Below are 23,642 nucleotides of genomic sequence, written 5' to 3'. Positions count from 1 at the left end.
GATTTTGACATTATTCTTAAAAATATACACTTGTGCACATACTCAAGGTTGATTCAGGATGTTAACAATTGATTATTTTCAGTATATTTAATTGAGTGATGGCTGGAAGAGTGAATAGAGACCCAACACAAACAACTCTCAGCCAAACGTTCGCCTGAGAGAACTGAGAGACCAGCTGCAATCCCTGAGCTGTTATTGAGATGTGTCAATCATAGGTTTAAAGGGCCAAATCAACTTCTGCATGAATCTCGCCTCCGTTTCACTGGCGTGATTGAGAAGCCATGGGAAACCTGTGCAGATAAGGTAAAATTAGTTGCTGGTTCAGAATCCACAAAAAATTACCTACCTTAAGTATTCCAAGTAGGTAAATGTGTGTGCATCCAAACACACCTGGATTAAACCCGGAAGTGGGCGCATTGGAGCATGGTTGTGGTCCCGCTGATGAAATCTACAATTTTAACTACTGACCTGCCCCCAGTCCACCCGTTCTTGGGGGTTATAATTCCCCCCATAGTGTCTGTTCTTGGATGACAAAGTTGTTGTTGCTTTAAGAGAAAAGGAACCTCCAATAGTCCAATTCTATAGGTTGTATCATGTTATAATAATCCCAGGTCATGAAGCATTCGGATATGACATTCATTTGTCATTATTGTAATTTAAACACCATTGTAATATTAGTGAAGTGTATGATGTTACAACCTTCAAATAAAGTGCTAGCTGTCAACAATGCATAAATGTCAGGAATGAGATTTATGATCAGTGAAGACTGGTACTGATTACAAACTGATTACAGCACATGGAGCTGTGGTTATTCTTCAGAGAGACAAATATCAAAATGGATCACTAATAGTTTGTACAGCTGAGTTCCAAAACGCATGGGTTAGGAAGGATATCCGAAAATGTACAGTTCTGGAATTATAAATTCGTAGCATAGATATAATGCAACATCAATGTGCCTAACAACACTAACAATACAAGATATATAAAAAAAACATAAAGTTAGACATCTGGTTTGATTTAGCATTAAGTGAGCAATATAAACAGGGTCATTAATATTGTGAACGAAAAGTAACCTTAAGAAGAATTTATCAAACTGCTGTAACAATCCCATGGGCCCCGAGATTGCTTGAGTTGCGATTTTAGCGGCTATGCCCAAAGCTGCCCTGTCTCTGCCAGAGTTTGCAGGGTCAGTGGGAGGGCACCTTATTGGCATGGGGCAGGTAGATGCAAGCGCCACTTCAGGTGCATCTCTGCCTCACGCCAATCGAAATGTTGACCCACCGGTCCGCAGTGGGGGGCTGCTTTTGCCCAACTCCCTCCCTCAACAGGCACAGTTGAGCTCTGCTCAGCCCCTGAACAAGTGGGCCAATGGATGAAATTTTGTTTTTAAACTGTTAGCTCTGTTCGGGGCACCGGGTTGCTTGCCTAGCGTGGACCCCACCGGTGGGACCCTTGTGCGTCTTCTGGAGGCTGGTGTGCCTCACCTCACTGTGAATACTGGCTCCCCTTCCAGGTCCAGGAGTGGGAGCTCCCAGTTTGGAGAATCCACACTCTTGACCCTGCCTGGCCTCTCATCTGCCTTGTAAGGGGTGAGTGGAAGTTGAGTCCAATACCGAGCACTAAGGAACCTCCCGGAACCGGGGTAACTGGGGTCTGCTGTTTCCCTGGAGAGCTCTGCCAGTTTTCTGTCAGGGTTTTGGAGGCAGGCTGGTGGAAACCCAGAGGAATTTCAAGCCCCATTGAGCTTTACGGTGAGGTTCGCCGTTTTGTGAAATGCTTGGCTGCACAGAGAGAGTGCTCCTAAGTAGCTGTGAAGAATAGCTGCTTTGCTACTTGCAGTTTATTCGAGTCTGAGGTTTAGATTTTGTTTTAGCGTGAAGACAATGTGAAATACAACAACAGACTGTAAGTTTTAATCTCTAACACGTGGTAGGTTGCAATGGTTATAAAAATTGTACAAAGTTATCCAAGGTGTGTGTTAGGTTAGGTAAAATGTAAAGAATGTGTGTCAATAATTTTTGTGGGGGTTCTCCCGATCACCCACCATCACTGTTGCGGTAGACTAGCGGAAACCCTGGAGAAATGGTGTAAATAGTTGTATCCGTCGTTTCTCCGCAGTTTATGCTAATCTTCTGCTTAAGTTGCGGCAGGAGATTGGGGACCCTCTGTGAAAACTCTCCTCCGCAGTGTTTGTACTATGTTTATTTCGAATAACTCTCAGTAGGTAAGTGCATGGCAGAGTGCGGGACTTACCTACACTGACCCCAGGTTCAATCGCTGGCCTGTGCCCAGTCAACTGATCTCAGCCACGGCGACAGGAGGAATGTTACAATTGGCTGCACCAGCCCAAGATAGGGAGGGGAAATCTCAGCCAGGGTTCCTGCATCTCGTCTTTACTCAATGTCCCGTGTCAAGAAATGCGTGCATGTGAACATCAGGTGAGGGAAAGATTGCACTTGGCAGTGATATCCCCAATTGCCTGTTTACACTCACTGTATGGGCTCATACGTGGCAAGGTAGCAGAGATGGTGAGTGGTTATGGAACCACGTCCCAGCATAAGTTAGCACCTTTGGTGGGGGCAACTCTATAAGGGTAATTAGAATTGATTAGATATTCAGCAGTATACTGGTACTATTGTGGTAGTTTATTGATTCATGTCATGTTAACCAGGAATTAGTATCATAGTAGTTACAGCACAGGAGGAGGCTATTTGGCCTTCGTGCCTGTGCTGGCTCTTTGAAAGAGCTATCCAATTAGTCCCACTCCCCTGCTCTTTCCCCACAGCCCTGTAAATTTTTTCCTGTCAAGTATTTATCCAATTCCCTTTCAGGCAGTGCATTCTAGATCATTACAACTCGCTGTGTAAAAAGATGTTTCCTCATGTCGCCTCTGGTTCTTTTGCCGATCACCTTAAATCTGTGTCCTCTGGTTACCGACCCTTCTGCCACTGGAAACGGTTTCTCTTTATTTACTCTGTCAAAACCATTCATGATTTTGAATACCTCTATCAAATCTCCCTTTAACCTTCTCTGTTCTATGGAGAACAACCCCAGCTTCTCCAATCTCTTCACATAATTGAAGTCCCTCATCGCTGATATCATTCCAGTAAATCTCTTCTGTACCCTCTCTAAGGCCTTGACATCCTTCCTAAAGAGTGGTGCCCAGAATTGAACACAATACTCCAGCTGAGGTCTAATCAGTGTTTTAGAAAGATTTAGCGTAACTTCCTTGCTTTGTACACTATGCCTCTATTAAGTCCAGGATCCCACATGCACATACTTTTTAAGAGCCTTCTCAACGTGTCTTGCCACCATCAAAGATTTGTGTATGTGCACTCCCAAGTCTCTCTGTTCCTGCGCCCCCTTTAAAATTGTAATATTTAGTTTATATTGCCTTTCCTCATTCTTCCTACCAAAATGCATCACTGCACACTTCTCTGCATTAAATTTCATCTGCCATGTGTCTGTCCATTTCACCAGTCTGCCAATGTCCTCCTGAAGTCTGTTACTATCCTCCACATTGTTTACTGTATTTCCGATCTTCGTGTCATCTGCAAACTTTGAAATTATACCCTCCATACCCAAGTCCAGATCATTAATATATATCAAAAAGAGCAGTGGTCCTATTCAAGACTGAGATCGACCGATATTTGGACACTAAGGGAATCAAGTGATATAGGGATAGGATGGGAAAGTGGAGTTGAGGTAGATGATCAGCCATGATCTTACTGAATGGCGGAGCAGGCTCGAAGGGCCAAATGCCCTACTTCTGCTCCTAGCTCTTATGTTCTTATCAAAAAGCACAGTGGTCCTAATACTGACCCCTGGGGAACACCACTGTATACTTCCCTCCAGTCTGAAATACAACCGTTCACCACTACTCTCTGCTTTCTGTCCCTTAGCCAATTTTATATTCACGCTGCCACTGTCCCTTTAATCCCATGGGCTTTAATTTTGCTATCAAGTCTATTATGTGGTACTTTGTCAAATGCCTTTTGAAAGTCCATATGCACAACATCAACCACACTACCCTCATCAACCCTTTCCGTTACTTCATCAAAGAACTTAATCAAGTTAATCAAACACGATTTTCCTTTAACAAATCCGTGCTGACTTTCATTTATTAGCCCATACTTTTCCAAGCGGCAATTAATTTTGTCCCGGATTATTGTCTCTAAAAGTTTCCCTACCACCGACGATAGGCTGACTGGCCTGTAATTGTCGGGTCTATTCCTCCCCTTTTTTGAACAGGAATGTAACATTTGCAATCCTCCAGTCTTCCGGCACTGTCCCCATATCTAAGGAGGATTGGAAGATTGTGGCCAGAGCCTCTGCAATTTCCACCCTTACTTCCCTCAGTAACCTAGGGTGCATTCCATCTGGACTGAGTGACTTTTCTACTTTTAGTACTGTCAATATTTTAAGTACCTCCTCTTTATTTTTATCCTATCCAATATCGCTACTACCTCCTTTACTGCTACAATGGCAGCATCCTCCTCTCTGGTGAAGACGGATGTGAAGTATTCATTTAGTGCCTCAGCCATGCACTCTGCCTTCACAAGAAGATTTCCTTTATCGTCCCTAATTGGTCCCACGCTTCCTCTGACTACCCTTTTACTATTTATATATTCTCAATTACATTTATGTAGTCTCAATTACATCTCCCATTTTGATTTTAGTTTAATTGTCTGCCTTTCACCCTTCATAACTCACGTGCCCCTATTCTGAAAGGATGGTCGGATGAGCTTTAGGCTGCCATTACAACACTTATTGTTGCTGTGTCATTAGTCAACTTGTGACATTACAGCAGGACAGCATTTGTCTCTTCTCGCATGGAATGTCCGGATTTTTTTTCTAGTTTTTCTTGTCTAATTGGGAGCTGATGGACCTGACTGAGCTGAGGCAAGTCCAAATGGTTAGAATTCGGAATTTACTGCCACAAATCATTTTTGGAACATCGTTTATTAATATTTTACAAATGAAAATGCCTCAAGTTGATGACCATATTTGGAGCAGGTCGAGGTTCTGTTTGAAACAGGCCATTCAGCAAACTTGAGCACTAGGTCAGGATTTGGTATAAGCAGGTCCTGGCTTGGTTCCCATGGAGCATAGATCAGAGAACTTGGTCTACAGTTTTGTATGCCTACCTCCAATCCATTTTCCATGTGAGCACAGCTCCTCAGTGGAAATGCAAATTGTTGAATCACTGACTATAGTGTCATGGAATGTTATAGCACAGAAACAAACCATCGACCTGCGACGGGGACCTGGACAGGGGGCAGGGTTTCGGAATGTTGCTGTTCCCACACCCCGAGCCACCTAAGGGATTTGGGGTAAAGTTGGCACTAACAGCTTACCACTTGGTGGAAATAGGCCCCATCTGGAGGTCCAAGCCAATCACAGCCAGACATCCTGATATAGGAACAGGAATAGGCCATTCAGCCCCTCGAGTCTGTTCCGCCATTCAATGAGATCATGGCTGATCTGTATCCTAACTCCATTTACGCCCTTTGGCTCCAAATCCCTTAGTACCCTTGGCTAGCAAAAATCTATCGATCTCAGATTTAAAATTATTAATTGAGCTAGCATCTACTGCTTTTTGTGGGAGGGAGTTCCACACTCTACCACCCTTTGCGTGAAGACGTGTTTCCTAACTTCTCTCCTGAATGCCCTGGCTCTGATTGTAAGGTTATGTCCCCTTGTCATAGACTCCCCCACCAGCGGAAAATGTTTCCCTCTATCAACCCTATCAATTCCTTTCAAAATTCTAAAAACCTCAATCAATTCACCCCTTAACCTCCTATACTCCAGGGACTACAAGCTGAGTTTATGTCATCTCTCCTCATAATTTAACCCTTGGAGCTCTGGTAACATTCTGGTGACTCCTTCCAAGGTCAGTATATCCTTTCTAAGGTGTGGTGCCCAGAACTGTACACTGTACTCCAGATGTGGTCTAACCAGGGCTTTGTATAGCTGTAGCAAAACTTCCTCCCCTTTATATTCTAGCCCTTTAGCTATAAAGGCTAACATTCCATTAGCCTTTATTATTATTTTTTATACCTGACCACTACTTTTTAGTGATCTGTGTACATGGACCCCTAAATCTCTTTGGACCTCCACTGTTCCTCGCTTTTCACCATTTAAACAAATTACTCGGATCTATCCTTTTTGGTCCAAAATGGATGACCTCACACTTACCTTTGTTGAAATCCATCTGTCACAGTTTTGCCCACTTACTTAATCCATTACTGTCTCTTTGTAATTTTATGCTCCCGTCTACACTACTTACTATGCCACCAATCTTTGTGTCATCGGCAAACTTGGATATATGGCTCTCTATTGTGTTATCTAAGTCATCAATAAATATAGTGAATAGTTGAGGCCCCAGCACAGATCCTTGTGGGATGCCACTAGTCACTTGCTTCCAATTCGAGTACATACCCATTACCCCATACTCTCTATCTTCTACCGCCTAACTGATCTGCTAACCACGTCAATAATTTGCCTTCAATTCCATGAGCTTTCATTTTAGTTAACAGCCTCTTATATGGAACCTTATTGAATGCCTTCTGGAAGTCCATATAAACTACATCCATAGACATTCCCCTGTCTACTACTTTAGTTACTTCCTCAAAAAATTCAATTAATTCATTAGGCATGACCTACCTGTTACAAATCCATGTTGGTTCTCTCTAATCAGCTCAAATTTCTCTAAGTGCTCAGTCACACTGTCCTTAATTATAGATTCCAATAACTTCCTCACAACAGATGTTAGACTGTTTATAATTTCCTTGATTCTCTCTCTCACCTTTCTTAAATAACAGAGTTACATTTGCAATTTTCTGATCTAAAGGGACAATTCCTGAATGGAGACCGTTTTAGAAGATTATGACTAAAGCATCTGAAATTTCCTCACTTACTTCCTTTAAAACCCTGGGGTGGAAACCATCAGGTCCTGGGGATTTGTCAGTCTTTAGTGTCATTATTTTTTCTACTGTTGTCTTGCTTACATTAACTTTAGTGAGTTTCCCTGGAATGTCAGGTATATTATTCTCTTTTTCTATTGTGAAGACTGACACAAAGTAATTATTCACCAAGTCTGCTATTTCCTTATTTTCATTTGCAATATTACCTACATCTGTTTTTAAAGGGCCCACATTACCCTTGAGTTCTTCTAATGTAATAAAGAGCTCCTTTAGTTATTTATTAAATGACAACTTATCCTACACGAAATACAGGAAGCTGGCTGACGTTTATGCATCTGTTTAATTAAAGCAGAAAGTTGTGGTTTCCCAGTGCTTTTATTGCTCATCCTGGAAAAACATTAACCCTATGAGGGCAGCATTGTGTTGCAATTATTTACTGCTTGGAAACATGACGGCCTAGAAATTCGATCGCGCCCGAAAATGGTCACGCAGGGGGCGGAGCTACGCTGCACGCACCTGTACAGGTGATCTCAGGGACCACATGAAATTGGTGCTGACAGCTCATTATAATAATTCTGGTGTACAGCCAGCACTACCCACACTATTCATTGGCTGCGTGCCTGTTTGGAAGGGGGGTGGGAATCTGGGCGTCTCTGATGTCACTTAAAGGCAACCAGCACCTCTTTAAGGGAAGGTTCACTCTGGTTGCAGATAAAAGGGAAACATCTGAGATTTTAAAAATGGCTGCAGAGGTCCAGAGAGCGAGTCCAGGTTCTCCGATGCCGCGCCGAAGTTCCTAGGCGGTGAACAGAAGGAGGAAGATCATGTTCCCTCAGGGGGCGAGAAAGCCCTCCAGGCAATAGCTCTACCATCAGTGAGAAGAAGTTGTAGAGAGGTCAATGCCAGGAGCTTAGCTCCAAGGACATGGCTGCAGTGTCGAAAGAAGTTCAATGACCTCACCAGAGTTGTCAAAGTAAAAATACTTACTCTCTGCTCACACCTCCATCTCCTCCAGCCTCACTACTTATAGTACTCCCCTCCCCCACTTCCCTTCACTCTCCTACAATCACTGCACTACACTTCCATCCGTTTATTTTTCCTCCTACTCACTTACCACTACTGGAACCCTTACTTCCCCACACCTCACATCTGACACACTGCATACGAGCTATTCCACACTGACAGGCACAGTCTCTAAAAACCTCAAAAGGATGTCACTAACAAACTCCCTTCTTTATTGCAGAAGGTCGTGCACAAATTGCGCCAGAGAAAACATGCTGGCCATCAAGGGTCGGCGAGAGTCATGGCCATGGTGAGTGTAATAAAGCTTAATGGTTTGTTGTAAATATGGATGCTCGGCTTTTTTTGTTGTTGAAAGTCATGCAGAATTATGCACATTTTATGCTGTGGGGTCATGCCCACCAGGAAGCAACATGAGACCGCCCAATGTTATTTTCAATTTGTGCACAGAAAGTTTACTTAAAGTTTTAAAAATGAACAGAATGTGTTGGTATCACGATATGATTATATTGGTGTAAATTAAAGTGAATTGACGAAAAAGCTTGGGCAGTGTGCACAGTTTTCCAACCTGCGCTCATGGTGTGGGCAGCTCTGCTCCAGGTGCACTCTAGATTTAAATGTACTGTATTGTCAAATTAACGTCACCTGATCAGTTCCATGCATCCTGGGTTAACATCACATGGGCTGGGAATTTCCACAGAGCTGGTCCCGCTCTGCCGGCGTAACTTCGCCGGACGCACAGCAGAAACTCCGTTTACGCCATCCTTCCGTCGAAGTTACGGCTGCGAAGTGAGAGCAGCTGTGAGGAAATTCCTGGCCATAATGTTTGATGGGATTGAGTTCAATCAGTGGTGCGCTTAATGCTAGACTGTTACTAAAGAAAATATAACAAAAGGTCATGGGAGATAATGGCCAGGAATTTCCATGGGGGTTTGCCTGATCTACAACTGTACCATGGGCGGGAGACCAGCAGAACCCGCGAAGAAACATGAAAATGGCCTTTCTCAGCAATTCACGCTGGTTCTCTGGGGGTGCGGGCGGGAGTCGGGCCTGGTGTATTTAAATGAGGTTTCATTCTCGCAGCTAGCCCCGAATTAATATCAAGGTTAAATTCTTTTTAAATCAAGAGAAACACTTCCATTTTCCATCAGTTCTCTGGTCTCCTTGTGGTACACATGAACTCCAGCCAACTAGACCTCAGGTATAGGCTCCTCGGCCTCCACCAGTGGTTCTCTCAAACACCACTAGGAGGAAGTATGACATAGTGACTCTATCGTGATTCACCTATCAGTTTTCTCTTTCTCTCCTGTGCGGAATCCCATGTCTTTCACTTGATGCTTCCCATGGCAGAACAGCTGAAACCAGGAATGCGATTGCATGGGAACTGCAGGTGTGAATATGGATTCAACCACTTCCTGCCGGCTCATAAAGGACTTCTGTGGTTTAGCGCAGTTTTAAAACTCAGAATCTTTCTGTAATTAACTGGTTATTAAGCCATTGCCTACAATGGGGTGTGCACATGCATTCCTGTACAGCAGACAAGCTGATGGATTCCCTGCTATTTCTGTAACCACCACAATATCCATACAGACTACCACAGTATAAAATCCTATAAGCATGACCAACATACAACATTTTTCAGCATAAACACTTGACACAAGTGCCCTTACTGCAGTGCTTGTAGGACATTACTGATTACAGTACTTGATTCTTTTAACATTACAGGCCACCCCCTTATACAACCAAAGATCTTTTCTGTCACATATCCAGAATAATTCTGGCTTTGAAATTATGCTGCGGGGGTGGGGGGGGGGGGCATAATAACAAACGAATGCTTAATGGATGTAAGAAATTGGTTTAAAACTAGGAATAGCCAAACATCCCAACTTGCATAGCTCGCATGTTTAGGGGGGCGAGGTTCAGCATCTCTGTGAAAACAAGCACAGCTTACACAGCAGAACATCAGGGAGAGTGAGGACAACATTCAATAAAATAGATAACATTGATGTCAGAAGGTGGTCTACACCAAATCAAGAGATGTGGTAACCAAGGACCAATACATTCCTTAGAGGAGCAAACAGCTTATAAACAGAGATGAAGGTTGAGGTCATTAGTTGCATTATGTAAAACAACTTAGTAGAGTAGAATGGGCCTATACTCCCCAGAGTTTAGAAGAATGAGAGGTGATCTCAGTGAAACATATAAGATTCTGAGGGGGCTTGACAAGGTAGAGGCTGAGAGGTTATTTCCCTGGCTGGAGAATCTAGAACTAGAGGGCGTGGTCGTAAGATAAGGCTGAGATGAGGAGGAATTTCTTCACTCAGAGGGTTGTGAATCTTTGGAATTCTCTACCCCAGAGGGCTGTGGGTACTCAGTCGTTGAGTCTATTCAAGGCTGAGATAGATAGATTTTTGGACTCTGGGGGAATCAAGGGATATGGGGATCGGGCAGGAAAGTGGAGTTGAGGTTGAAGATCAGCCATGATCTGATTGAATGGCAGAGCAAGCTCGAGGGGCCGTTTGGCCTACCCCTGCTCCTATTTCTTATGTTCTTATGTTCTTATCTTGAGTTGCTAACGTGGCGTCAGCATGATGGGATGACTTATGACTAGAAGATAAGGCCGGAGATGCTTACGTACAGAACATTGCAGCTGAATAGTATAAAGAAAGGGCATGCTCCCTCCCCAAGGTGAGAGCTTTTGAGAGGACAGTCGGAAGTCCATAGCCACAGGCAGTCTACAGAGGCCAAGTCTGATTGTTTTTGGTCCGCGGGAACCAGGTTGTATGACTTGTTTGTCATTTAATGTAATTTGAAGATAGTTATAATACTATTTACGTCAATATATTAAAACTTGTAGTTTAATAACCACTCCTGCCTGAATCATGTGGAAAGTTATTGTTGAAGGATTAATAACCCTTTTGTTGTGACATAAAGGAAAAATCCGCCAACAATGGATTCATCTGATAGTGCTCTCCCTGCTACTTTAATGGAAGCTTGAACCCATTGCCCATCTGGAGGCCATTACTCCGCGCTTTCTGGGCATACTGCTCTCCACTGATACATTAGGTCCTAACTGACCCACTTGAGTAGGAGTTCCGAGTGTTGGTAGTCCCCACCCCTGGCTCTGTCCCTTGTATCATTTGCCTTGTAAGGGGTGGACGGATGTTCTGCCCGTTACAAGGCAAATTTGAAACTCTCAGGTCTCTGCCATTTTCCAGGGAGTTCTGCTGGTCTTCCACTGGAGTTATGCTGGGACTCTGATGGGAACCCCCCACCCCCCACCAAGGAATTTCAGCTCTCCAGCTTCCATTTTTATCGATAGAATTGTGACTAAAATTGTGTTTCAACCATTATTACAGATTAAATCATTATTACAAATGTCGGGGTAGATTTTTGTTTCCACCGCCAATCATTTAGCGGAGAGGGTCGCCTGCCCTTTATAGAACCTGCATTGATTTCAATGCAATGTAAATCAGGCAGGTTTTACAATGAGTGGGTGATCCGCTCCCAGATTCCCACCCAGGCGGTAGAGACAAAGATCTACCGTTCTTTTTCTCGACACAATAATTCCTCATATATCAACACTGTGCAAAAATGATGTGAAAATAAATAACTGCTTTAACTGTCTTCAACTGTTTCAGCAGTAAGAACTAAGTTGGACTATCCAATATAACTGCAGGCTTATATGCCCATTCATTAAAAAACTGTCTGACATTCAAGTGAATTATTGACCTTCGATAGTGACATTATTGAAATACCAGGGACACCTTACACCACTTGGTATTAAATCATATGTTCCTCCTTTCTTATTCTCAGCTCACCTCTTTCCTTCTTTGGGCAGAATTGTATTATTACAACCGGCAACAGCATGAGTTAGAAAAATGACATCCTATCTGGAAACACAATGCACTTGTGTGCGCAAATACTCGCATATGTAAATGATACAACATGCGTTTAATAAACTGTCACTGCATTTATGTTACTCCACCAAATTTTGTCTCTGATTAAATATTATATTTGTTGAACGACTCAGAGCCACAGTGTGCCAGTGATGAAGGGGGTGGATACCGAGTCCAGGGGCAAAAGTGCTGATCAAATAGATTGCTCCGGGAGACCCATTGTTTCAGCCTGTTCTTGCCCCACGGAACCTATTTCTTCCTATCTCGACACCTTTTTATCCCTTTGTCCAGTCTCTTCCAACCTACATTCGCGACTCTTCTGACACCCTCTGCCACTGTAACAGTTTCCAGTTTCCAGCCCTAACCATATCCTTTTCACCATGGAAATCCAGTCCCTCTACACCTCCATTCCCAACCAGGACGGCCTGCGGGCCCTCCGCTTGTTCCTTGAACGGAGGCCCAACCAGTCCCTATGCACCACCATCCTCCTCTGCCTAGCTGAACTTATTCTTACATTGAACAACTTCTCCTATGACTCCACTCACTTCCTCCAAATAAAAGGTGTTGCTCTGGGTCCTGGCTATGCCTGCCTTTTTGTGGGATACGTGGACCATTCTTTGTTCTAGTTCGACTCAGGCCCCCTCCCTCACCTCTTTATCCGGTACATTGATGACTGTATCGGTGCCATTTCCTGCTCTTACCCCGAACTGGAAAATTTCATCAACTTTGCTTCCAATTTCCACCCTTCCCTCGCCTTCATATGGTCCATCTCTGACTCTTCCTTTCCCTTTCTCGACTTCTCTATCTTCATTTCTAGGGATAGGCTGTCAACCAATATCTACTATAAGCCCATCGATTCTCACAGCTACCTGTATTACACTTCCTCCCTGTCCTGTAAGGACTCTATTCATGGGGGGGATTTTTGGAGATCATGGTGGGGAAGGGGGTCGGAGATCATGGGGTTATTGCAGGTAGGTGTGTTGGGCTTGGGGAAAGCATTCCTGCTCCTCCGGGTCCAGAAGCTGTGCTATAAAGGCACTTGCCTGCAGTTTTGGGCCGTCTCGCCTCCTCTCACGTGGGATGAAGTAGTAGGCCCGGGAATCTCGGCCCCCATGGGTTAAAAACAAAAAACCTGTCAAAATGGAGGTTCGCAGCCTCCTTGAAAGCTTTCACTGACCTACCCGCCTCCTGAGAACGGGTTGGTTGCCCGCCACTTGTCCCGCCTCCGTAAAAAACGTAAGTGGGCAGGATGGAGGCGGGTTTTAGATTTTTAAAATTTTTACTGGCCCCCTGCCCCCAACCCACCCGTTTTTCCCATTTAAAATCATGCCCGTTATCTCTGTTTCTTTCTCCACAGATGCTCCCTGACTTGCCGAGTATTGCCAGTATTTTCTGTTTTCATGCTCTGTCCTGGTGTTTTTACAGTTGCACCCATGTAGGCAAGTGGTGACTTGAACCTTGTAGATGGTGGGGAGGCTTTGAGGTGTCAGAAGGTAAGCCATTCATTGCAGGGTACCCAGCCTCCACTTTGCTCTTTAACCAAAGTATTGATATGCCTGGTCCAGTTCAGCTTCTGATTAATGGTTATCCTGAAGAAATCGGGGATGCACAAGAGGTAAGAATTGGAGGAACGCAGAGTTCTCGGAGGGTTTTAGGGCTGGAGGAGGTTACAGCGATAGGGAGGGGCGAGGCCATGGAGGGATTTGAACACAAAGATGAGAATTTTAAATTCGCGGCATTGCCAGACTGGGAGCCAATGTAGGTCAGCGAGCACAGGGGTGATGAGTGAACGGGACTTGGTGCGGGTTTGGATACGGGCAGCAGAGCTTTGGATGAGCTCAAGTTTACGGAGGGTGGAAGATGGGAGGCCGGCCAGGAGAGCATTGGAGTCTGGAGGTAACAAAAGCATGGATGAAGGTTTCAGCAGCAGATGGGCTGAGGCAGGGGCAGGGACAGGCGATGGTGGGGATGTTTGCTGATGATTCTATAATGTTCAGCTCCATTCACAACTCCTCTGATAATGAAACAGCCTACAGCAGGGTCTGGATAATAGCCAGGCTAGAGTTGACAAAGAGCAGGTAACATTCATGTTCGATCATTGCCAGGTAATGACCATTTCCGATATGACAATGAGAGCCACCTCCCCAGATCTTCAACAGCACCAGCATCACTGAGACCTGTACAATCAACTTCTTGGGGGTAACCGTTGATCAGAAGTGGAACTGGATCAGGCATATCAACACTTTAGTTAAAGAGCAAAGCAGAGGCTGGGTACCCTGCAATGAATGGCTTACCTTCTGATCCCTCAAAGCCTCCCCACCATCTACAAGGTTCAAGTCACCTCTTGCCTACATGGGTGCAACTGTAAAAACACCAGGACAGAGCATGAAAGCAGAAAATACTGGCAATACTCAGCAAGTCAAGGAGCATCTGTGGAGAAAGAAACAGAGCTAATGGGCATGATTTTAAATGGGAAGAACGGGTGGGTTGGGGAGGGGGGGGGGCAGTAAAAATTTTGTAGGCAAGGTCATTGATGAAGCATGAAATGTGTATCCTCACTCACAATGTTATCTTGTTCACGTAGAAATAAGTATAGTACTGGACACTTTTGTGTGTATTTTGCTTGACTTGTAACATTTAAGATTCTGTGATAATTCGATGAAAGGTTTTTTTACGGGCATTAGCTTGGCATTTCTCTCTTGATAGTAATCCACACCAACAGGGTTAGTGCCAGGCGTTATTAGCTTTTTTTTTTGCCTGCTGGCAGTGGCTTTTAAATTTTTCCTTCATCCCTAATGTCTGCAGTAGGGAGCTACTACTACAGAGATGGAATAAAGTAATACATCTAATTTTCTATTTTTATAATTCAGCAGAGATAAGGTCAGTCATTTCCAAATTGTTTTTTTTCTTCAAAAGACTCCTCTTGTATTGGATATGGCTGGAATTTTGATGTCGACAGGGCTAGTCTTCAGTCAAATGACATTTCGAGAGATGCAACAAAGATACTTTAAAAACTGAAACCGAGCCCTCTTAGAACTTGAGCAGATTTTCCACACCAATGATGGTCAAAATTAATGCCAGCTGCACTGATAACGGACTCAATGAGCCAACATTTAAATTTTTGCATGTACCAAGATTACTGTCAACAGTAAACTATTACCATCCACTCAGGCCATTATATCTTTTGTTTTCATGACGCAAGTACTCGTCTAACAACAGGGCAACATGTACTGAAGCCAACAACTCTGTGCTGTTGTTCTTTCCCTTTACATGGTTTTCTCTGGAGAAACAGCCTTCTTCTATAAGGACTTTTACTTTGATATTTGGTCCAGATCCTGGTCTAGGAGCAACCAAAATCTGCTGCTCTTCCCAAAGCTTATACAATAAAGTGAGCCAGCCTCTTTGTATGCAGCTCCTGAAATGGAAAACCACTGTTTTGCGCAAGCTCTTTTATCTTCAGCAGCACTGTGAGCTTTGAGCACTGCACATATGGTGAATGTTTTAAATTCAAAGCCACAAAGCCAATTTTGGCTCTGAGCTGATCTTGTGGAACAGCATATTTGGAATTTGGAATATAGAATCATAGAATATCACAGCACAGAAACAGACTGCTCGGCTCATCAAGTCAGCAGAAGTGCTTTATTCCACGTGTGTCAACTAGTATAATTCCACTTTCTTACACGCTCCCCATTACCTTCAGTATACCTTATTTTCATGTAACTATCCAATTCCGTTTTTTTTATTTGTTCATGGGATATGGGCATCGCAGGCAAGGCCAGCATTTATTGCCCATCCCTAATTTGCCCTTGAGAAGGTGGTGGTGAGCCGCCTTCTTGAACCGCTGCAGTCTGTGTGGTGAAGGTTCTCCCACAGTGCTGTTAGGTAGGGAGTTCCAGGATTTTGACCCAGCGACGATGAAGGAACGGCGATATATTTCCAAGTCGGGATGGTGTGTGATTTGGAGGGGAATGTGCAGGCGGTGTTGTTCCATGTGCCTGCTGCTCTTGTCCTTATAGGTTGTGGAGGTTGTGGGTTTCGGAGGTGCTGTTGAGCAAGCCTTGGTGAGATGCTGCAGTGCATCCTGTAGATGGTACACACTGCAGCCACTGTGCGCTGGTGGTGAAGGGAGTGAATGTTTAGGGTGGTGGATGGGGTGCCAATCAAGCGGGCTGCTTTGTCCTGGATGGTGTTGAGCTTCTTGAGTGTTGTTGGAGCTGCACTCATCCAGGCAAGTGGAGAGTATTCCATCACACTCCTGACTTGTGCCTTGTAGATGGTGGAAAGGCTTTGGGGAGTAAGGTGATGAGTCACTCACCACAGAATACCCAGCTTCTGACCATCTCTCGTAGCCACAGTATTTATGTGGCTGGTCCAGTTAAGTTTCTGGTCAATGGTGACCCCCATGATGTTGATGGTGGGGCATTTAGCGATGGTAATGCCGTTGAACGTCAAGGGGAGGTGGTTAGACTCTCTCTTGTTGGAGATGGTCATTGCCTGGCAATTGTCTGGCGCGAACGTTACTTGCCACTTATGAGCCCAAACCTGGATGTTGTCCAGGTCTTGCTGCATGCGGGAACGGATTGCTTCATTATCTGAATGGAACTGAACACTGTGCAATCATCAGCAAACATCCCCATTTCTGACCTTATGATGGAGGGAAGGTCATTGATGAAGCAGCTGAAGATGGTTGGGCCTAGGACACTGCTCTGAGGAACTCCTGCAGCAATGTCCTGGGGCTGAGATGATTGGCCTCCAACAACCACTACCATCCTCCTTTGTCCTAGGTATGACTCCAGCCACTGGAGAGTTTTCCCCCTGATTCCCATTGATTTCAATTTTACTGGGGCTCCTTGGTGCCACACTCGGTCAAATGCTGCCTTGATGTCAAGGGCAGTCACTCTCACCTCACCTCTGGAATTCAGCTCTTTTGTCCATGTTTGGACCAACGCTGTAATGAGGTCTGGAGCCGAGTGGTCCTGGCGGAACCCAAACTGAGCATCGGTGAGCAGGTTATTGGTGAGTAAGTGCCGCTTGATAGCACTGTCGACAACACCTTCCATCACTTTGCTGATGATTGAGAGTAGACTGATGGGGCGGTAATTGGCCGGATTGGATTTGTCCTGCTTTTTGTGGACAGGACATACCTGGGCAATTTTCCACATTGTCGGGTAGATGCCAGTGTTGTAGCTGTACTGGAACAGTTTGGCTAGAGGCGCAGCTAGTTCTGGAGCACAAGTCTTCAGCACTACAGCTGGGATGTTGTCGGGGCCCATAGCCTTTGCTGTATCCAGTGCACTCAGCTGTTTCTTGATATCACGTGGAGTGAATCGAATTAGCTGAAGACTGGCTTCTGTGATGGTGGGGATATCGGGAGGAGGCCGAGATGGATCATCGACTCTGCACTTCTGGCTGAAGATGGCTGCAAACGCTTCAGCCTTGTCTTTTGCACTCATGTGCTGGACTCTGCCATCATTGAGGATGGGGATGTTCTCGGAGTTTCCTCCTCCCGTTAGTTGTTTAATTGTCCACCACCATTCTTTTTTTTTATTCGTTCATGGGATGTGGGCGTCGCTGACAAGGCCAGCATTTATTGCCCATCCCTAATTGCCCTTCAGAAGGTGGTGGTGAGCCGCCATCTTGAACAATCCACAACTGGATATGGCAGGACTGCGGAGCTTTGATTTGATCTGTTGGTTGTGGAGTCACTTAGCTCTGTCTAAAGCATGTTGTTCCGCTGTTTAGCGTGCATGTAGTCCCGTGTTGTAGGTTGGCACCTCATTTTTTAGGTACGCCTGTGATGCTCCTGGCATGCTCTTCTACACACCTCATTGAACCAGGGTTGATCCCCTTGCTTGTTGGTAAAGATAGAGTGAGGAATATGCCGGGCCATGAGGTTACAGATTGTGCTGGAATACAATTCTGCTGCTGCTGATGGCCCACAGTGCCTCATGAAACTACATATGCGCTCTGCATCAACAACAGTTTGCAGCAGAGAGTTTGACATTCTAACCACCCTCTGTGGCTTTCCACCCCCTCCACCCCCTCCACCCCTAATGGGGTACATCTCCAATGGGGTAGGATTTCCTGAGATACCACCCTGGCCGTATTTCTGACCCTGGGGTTACTTACATATGGGAGGCGGGCTCCCGGCCTCCACTGGGAAGTCACACTAGTCTGGAACTGTCTAATGTTCAGTTGTTGGTAGTTTCTACAGGCATTTGTTCAACCAAATAAGCACTGAGAGGACAGATGCTGGACTACTATTTACTCTGACAAGCCCCCTAATTAATGTATCAAAGACAAACGCCAGGAGTTTTCACGGGGGTTCTCCGCGGAACCTTCAGCAGAAGATCAGCGGAAACCATGGTTTGAACCATAAACGTCGATCTTCTGCCAAAGTTACGGCGGATAAATTGGGAGAACCTCGAAGAAATTCCTGGCAAAATAATAAACTGAACAGCCTGAGCAACAGACCACTGTCAGAAAGAAAAAGACTTTGTAGCACCAAATGCCAATAAACCATTATGAATATAGGCCTGTTCTGACAACTTGCAGTCTTCAATTGGAGTAATGCCAAATGAAGGGTTGAATTAGATTTTGTTTTTTGATCTGTGTCTGCACCACACTGATACAAAACAGTTTCATGACTGGTGTCCAGGAAATCACGATTATATTCCGCTGTAAAAACTGCTGTTTTACATTACTAAATTAGTGTCTACAATGCGCTTGCAATTTGTTTCAGGTCTGCTCTAGGATCACCATGCCAAAATTACGTCCGTGTGTTGGTGAGAAAATAGCCTAATAGTCCAGGAATAATGTAAGAGGCCATTTTATTTGTAGTTGTAGAGTGACTGTAAACAAGTAAACAGGAGGTAATGGCACAAAGACTATTGTTCTATGAGCTGTTTAAATTTGTTAAAATAAAACAAATTTTAAAAATGCTGGCACAGCCACACCACTGCAAGTTGCCAAATAGCTGATAAAGGAGCCAAGGCTCTAAATGTAATTATAACTTTGATGGTGCTGCTGCCTTGATATTTCTCTTGCTCTCTCCATTGCAACAGCAACATAATGCAAACATCCTCAGCTAGTTTTGGTTGAATGTCATACAACTGCTGCCATGCCACAGAACAGCAATAAAAAGCAGCCAAGTGTCTTTAGTAGGGAATGATTTAATGCTGTCACTGGGAGCAAAGTAGGGGGAAAAAAATCATCCATTTTCCAGTAAATCTTACATCATGTTTTGTCTTTAAAGGACAACTACCTTCAGTGCTATGGGGCCATAATAGAATGAGCAGTCTGCACCAACAAGATTATCTAAATATTGTGATTCTTATCCCCTTTCAATTATAATATTGTCATCCCTACACCAAAAGGTTTGTGAACGATGTAACATTTTTGATTCCATGGCTATTTATCAGGTTGTTACGGTCTCATAACACTTATCATCTGTGCATTTAAATGTTTAATGAACCCTTAACAGCTGGTGCCGTTTGGACCCAATTGATAACGAATGGGTCCATAGGGTAGCAGCAGTCACTGGTTTTAATGTCTGTGGAAAGACCTTTGAAGTGCCAATGAAGCGCAAAGGACTTTATTAAAATAGATCTGATGCAGCCTGTCATTTACCCAAGGATCACCTTCACCAGTGCGTCAGAGAACAAATGTTCTGTAATTCTGAGCATTAAAAATGAAGCAATGTGAAGATAATGTATTGCATATTATGTGCTTGCAGGCTGAAGTAATAGGGAGAGATTTATATTTTGATGCACTGTGTTTGATCTGTACAATTTTTTTCCAGTTTACCCAATGAGCTATTTTTCTTCACTGTGAATTTTACATGCACACATACATTTCAGGATTTCTGACTATGCCACTACATGGGGACCTTGGTGTAATATACGTTAAAAATGCTTTGAGCTGAACTTATCTTTCAAAGGTTTAAATTCAGAGGAGAGCAAGGCTTGGAGATGTAAATTAAAATGCAGGTGGCCATGTCTGAACCAGTGTGCTGCAGACAATAAAAGATAATTTAGCATTCAAGTGATTGTCCATGTTTATTGCTACTACAACAACTTTATTCTTTTGAACTCAGCAAGGATCATTGCCAAGTTAGGCTGATAGATTCTGCTTTTGGATGGGAGGTAGTAAGTTTCACTAAAAACTGACACTGCAGTCACATTGGAAGGAGAAAAGACAGAAGGCTGACAACTTCCACATAAATATTAGGCAATCTTATTTAAATCAACCAAGACAACCCACTGATCTTTATTTTGTGTCATTATGTGAAGATAAGTTGACTTGATCATAACTGTTGCTATGTATGTTTACCTAACTGTGAAATAATGCAGCTTAACAATTTGTATCATGCCCCGCCTCAACAAGCATTTGCTCGGTCCAAATTTAGAGAGATTAACAAGTACATGTGAAAGACATGACTATCAGTTCAGGTCACAAGGGGATATTATTGTAATACCTCGGGTTATGCTATCATACAAGTAGGTATTAGGCAGTGTGAGTCAACTGCCATAAAAGTAAGATCCTCAGACGACTTACAGGAGGGACTGACACCACCGAACCTCATAAGGTATCTATAACTGGTGCGGCTGTGCTAGTGCATTTCAAGACTTTACTTGAACAATCCTTTAGCTCCATGATTATCCATTCCATATGTTGCTGTGCCCCTCAAACTGCTAAGTCTTTAGTCCGGTTTCCATCCCTCCGTTCTTCCATTTACAATGTTTCTACACGTTTTTGGTCACAAGTTATTTCAAGCTAATCTATTATTTGAGTTGCAACCTTTTCCACTTTATACCAATGCTCAGATTTGCAGCCATGTTGAGTTAGGTTCAGGGCTGGACTCAGACATAACCAGGAATTTGTTTCTGTTCTTCTGTTCTTCGAACTCCAAAGTTTCCACACGACCTAACACATTCAGTCAGAATTCATTCCTCACCAAACTAATACTTTAGTTGGAATGTCGTCCCCATTACATCGGTGCTCAGATGCATGGTCATGTTCAGTAGGTTCACAAAGGGACTCGGATGCATCAGCATTTAGTTTCAGCTGCTTCGCGCCACTGATAGTTGAAGGCTTACGAATTCCGAAAACGAGGATGCTTTACACCATTGTCTGTTCACTTGGCAGCTTCCTGGTAGTTTGTAAACATGAATTTTTTTTTTCTGAATTGAATACATGTGGATTATTGAGGGTAAAGTTTGGGGCTGTCATATAACATTGTCATATAACATTCCAGTGGCTGGAATCAGACCTAGCGCAAAGGAAGATGGTAGTGGTTGTTGGAGCCCAATCATCCCAGCCCCAGGTCATTGCTGCAGGAGTTCCTCAGGGCAGTGTCCTGGGCCCAATCATCTTCAGCTGCTTCATCAATGACCTTCCCTCCATCATAATGTCAGAAATCGGGACGTTCGCTGATGATTGCACAGTGTTCAGTTCCATTCAGATAATGAAGCAGTCTGCCTGCATGCATCAAGACCTGGGCAACATCCATGCTTGGGCTGATAAGTGGCAAGTAACATTCGCGCCAGACAAGTACCAGGCAATGACCATCTCTAACAATGATGTGGAGATGCCAGTGATGGACTGGGGTTGACAAATGTAAGGAATCTTACAACACCAGGTTATAGTCCAACTGTTTTATTTAAAAATCACAAGCTTTCGGAGGCTTTCTCCTTCGTCAGGTGAGCGAGTGTGGGATTCCATGGAAGGTTACCGCATTTATATTCAGAGAACAATACCTGGTGATTACAGATAATCTTTCCAACTGCCCGTTGTCAAGGCAATCAAAGTGTTCAGACAGAGTGATGTTACCTACGGGACCACCGAATACACAAACGGCCAGAACACAAAACAGACAGAGAGAGGGAGAGAAACATCCGAAAGGAAGAGAAAGACAGAGAATGACCCGTTGTGTTAAAAACAGATAACTTTTTTTCGCTGGTGGGGTTACATGTAGCGTGACATGAACCCAAGATCCCGATTGAGGCCGTCCTCATGGGTGCGGAACTTGGCTATCAATTTCTGTTCGACGATTTTGCGTTGTCGTGTGTCTCGAAGGCCGCCTTGGAGAACGCTTACCCGAAGATCGGTGGCTGAATGTCCTTGACTGCTGAAGTGTTCCCCGACTGGGAGGGAACCCTCCTGTCTGGCGATTGTTGCGCGGTGTCCGTTCATCCGTTGTCGCAGTGTCTGCATGGTCTCGCCAATGTACCATGCTCTGGGGCATCCTTTCCTGCCTCATACGTTTCAGGAAAGGATGCCCCGGAGCATGGCACACTCGCTCACCTGACGAAGGAGAAAGCCTCTGAAAGCTTGTGATTTTTAAATAAAACAGTTGGACTATAACCTGGTGTTGTAAGATTCCTTTCATTTCTATATGTTTAGTTGGCATTGATGGACTCACATGATGTCATCAGGCTTTCCAGATTACCACACTAAGAAAGCTGAAATTAAACCCATTCATTGTTTTCACCTTGGCTAATTCTGAGCTCCTTGGTTGGGAGATAATATTTTAATCCTTTGTTCTATACACAGCCATTGTTTTTGTAATACCTATGCAAACCCTTTTCAATTTATTTACTTTTCCACATTACTTTAGATGTCTTATATTCCTTAGCCTCATTCATTTCCTTGTAATATTTTTTCTTGACATATTCTTCAGCTTGGATTTTGCTATAAGTGGTAATTTTGTAGCCCTACCCCGTTTTCAAAGAGTTTTAGTTGGCAGTAACAGTGGCCACCAATTTAGAAGATTTTACTGATGATGCCCACATAGGTGGTAAAGGCTTACCAGCCACGTGAGAATAATAATCAAGACAGGACAATAGAATTACTACTCTACATCCAATTTTCTATTGTTTTTGAGTCAGTTGTGATAATTATCATTCAATCATTCATTTTCCAGTGCTCCTTTCCTATTCCGCAGTACTGGAGATGTGTTCTTAGAGAGGCAGTGCTCAAGCTGTTTGCTTACAGTTCAATTGGAGGGGGTGCATTAGTTAATTAAAATATTTCCCTGAATCTTGTGCCAGGCTGGGAATCTCATCCCTCACTTTCACATCAGTAGTATTCTTCACTTCAGACATTCAAGCAATTTAACAGTTCCCGCAAAAAATATGTGAACCACAGGCTTCCTACTGGCAGTAGAAAATAACAGTTTAGGAGGCAACATGACTATTTTGCAAACATACTGATGTGTCCATTGTAAAATCATAGATATGCTGATGAGGTTAGATGAAGTAGGGAGGGTGGAGGCTGGTGTGGAGCATAAACACCGGCATGGACCTGTTGGGCAGAATGTTCTATTTCTGTGCAGTACATTCTATGTAAGATTTCTTTGCAAATTGACATTGATAATTAATGGGAGTTCCATTAAATTGTGTAATGCTGAGATTATCTGTGGTCATTTGAAGTGTTGAAGTCTGCATGCTAGTGGTGTCAGTTTTGGCTCTGTTGGTAGCACTCTCGCCTCTGAGTCAGAAAGTGGGTTTAAATCCCACTCCAGAGTCTTAAGCATATAATCCAGGCTGACACAATTGGAGGTGCCATCTTTTGGATGAGACGTTAAACCGAGGCCCTGTCTGCCCTCTCAGTGGATGTAAGAAATCCTACGGCACTATTCGAAGAAGAGCAGGGGAGTTCTCCCAGCGTCCTAGCCAACATTTATCCCTCAACCAACATCCAGAACAGATGATATGGTCATTTATCTCATTGCTGTTTGTGGGACCTTGCTTTACGCAGATTGGGAGCTGTGTTTCCTACAGTACAACAGTGACCA

General features: G+C 43.9%; 1 long non-coding RNA gene across 1 annotated transcript in view; it reads left to right on the top strand.

The window, feature by feature from the left end:
• The first annotated feature begins 1,828 nt into the window (after nucleotides 1-1,828).
• LOC137339454 (uncharacterized) overlaps nucleotides 1,829-23,642 on the top strand; it is an 89,876-nt gene continuing 68,062 nt past the window's right edge. Inside the window, exons 1-2 of the long non-coding RNA XR_010966632.1 lie at nucleotides 1,829-1,905; nucleotides 8,170-8,238. This is a non-coding gene — a long non-coding RNA (uncharacterized lncRNA). The remainder of the gene's footprint in view (nucleotides 1,906-8,169; nucleotides 8,239-23,642) is intronic.

The sequence above is a fragment of the Heptranchias perlo genome, chromosome 1 (assembly GCF_035084215.1).
Source record: "Heptranchias perlo isolate sHepPer1 chromosome 1, sHepPer1.hap1, whole genome shotgun sequence".
Lineage (NCBI taxonomy): Eukaryota > Metazoa > Chordata > Chondrichthyes > Hexanchiformes > Hexanchidae > Heptranchias > Heptranchias perlo.
Note: the sequence above shows the minus strand (reverse complement) of the source record. Positions and strands in the feature narration are given on the sequence as shown.